Genomic DNA, 2,003 nt, shown 5'->3' with positions numbered 1-2,003 from the left:
TCCTGTCTTCTTTCCTTCCTTTCATTAGTGATGGACTCTCTGTCATCATCTATCCATATTTATCCATCTATCGTTATCTAATTTATCCATGTATCATTTATCTCTCCTATTATCTGTCTGTTCATTGATCATATCTTTTGTTTTGTGTGTTTTTCAAGACAGGGTTTCTCTGTGTGGTCATGGTTGTCCTGGAACTTGCTCTGTAGACCAGGCTGGGCTTGAACTCACAGAGATTGACTGACTGCCTCCCAAGTGCTGGGATTAAAGGCCCAGCTGATCCTAACTGTGTGTGCGTGTTCATGTATGTTTTCACATTCATATAAGTTGGGTCAATTTTGGGTGCATTCCTCTAATATGCTCCACCTTATGTTTTCTTTAAGATTATTTATTTTTATTCTATGTGTATAAGGTGTTCTGCCTTCATGTATGTATGTGCACCACATGTGTTCAGTGCCTGTGCAGGCCAGAAGAGGATAGCAGATCCCCTGGAATTGGAGTTACAGGTGGTTGTGAGCCACCATGTAGTTGCTGAGAATTGAACCCAGGTCCTCTGCAAAAGCAGTTCGTGCTCTTAACTGGTGAGCCATCTCTACCTTATTTTTTGAAACAGGGTCTCTTGCTGACTCCAAGGCTTGCCAAGTTGGCTAGATTGGCTGGCCACCAACCTTAATGTCTCAGCCACCTGGTCCCTGGAACTGCGCGTGTGTACTGCCATGCCTAGCATTTATGTGCATAACTGGGGATCCAACTCTGGTCCCTATACTTGGATAGCAATCATTTTATTTACTGGACTGTTTATCCAGTCCCAATGTTAGTTATCTTTGTATCAAATATTGATTAATCTAATCCATCCATCTACCACCACCCATCCTTCCAATCTTTTTTTCCATCTGCCCACCCACATATCAGTCTATCCATTCTAGTCTTTCCATTCATGTTGCCAATCTCTCTCTTTCACAATTCACCTATTTATTCATCCGTCCCTAGTATATATCCTACCATTATCAATTATATATCTCTCTTACCTAGCTCTTATATCTACTATATATCATTTACCAATCAGTCGTCAGTAATCTATCCCATCAGTCATCTATCTATTCTCCTATCATCTATCATCAGTCTATCTCATCTTTCATATATTAATATGTTTAAAGTTTATTATCTGTCTTCTATGTAATCTATCCATATACTCGATCATCCATCTCCATCTCATCTCTCTCTCTCTAGGCTGGACCTCACCTCAGAACTCAAATCCCCATTTTGGTCTCTGCGCCCCCCCACCCCCCCAGGTCCCTTTTACCTCACAAAGTGGAAGTTTTATCCTGACAGCTACTTTCCAGATTTAAAAAAAAAAAAAAAACCAAAACACAAAAACCCCTTGAGAATCATTTTTGACTTTTCTCATTCTCCCTTCCAACATGCAATCCCTCAGCAAATTCTGTCATTGCTACCTCCAGAATATATGCAAATTCCAGCCATCTCCACTGCAGCCACCTCCGCAAAAGCCACCATCATTCTCACTGGAATTCTCTCTCTTTCTCTCTCTCTGGGACAGGTTTCTCTATGAAGCCCCAACTGTTCTAGAACTCACAGAGATCCACCTGCCTCTGCCTCCCAAGTGCTGGGATGAAAGGCATGTGCCACCACAGCCTGACTTGGAATTATTTCTTTGTCCTTCGCTTAACATTGTTTTGTTGAGGTGAAGTTTCCACAGCATAAAACGAGTCATCTTGAAGTGTATTAGCCAGAAGCATGGGGCACATTCTGCAAGGCCATTTGGTTCTAAGGTGTTTCCATTGCTGCCTCCTTGCAGCATTCGGCATGAAGGGTCCACCTTTTCTCTCTGAGGACTTGCCTGCTCTGGACATTTCATGTAATGGGCTCATAGACCATGTAACCTTTTGTGTGTCACACTGCTCACATAGTATCCTGTTTTCAAGGTTTATCTATTTTAAGGCATGTATCAGTACTCCGTTTTTATGACCGAATAATATTCCATTGTA

The sequence above is a fragment of the Chionomys nivalis genome, chromosome 2 (assembly GCF_950005125.1).
Source record: "Chionomys nivalis chromosome 2, mChiNiv1.1, whole genome shotgun sequence".
Taxonomy (NCBI): Eukaryota; Metazoa; Chordata; class Mammalia; order Rodentia; family Cricetidae; genus Chionomys; species Chionomys nivalis.
This window is presented reverse-complemented; position numbering follows the sequence as displayed.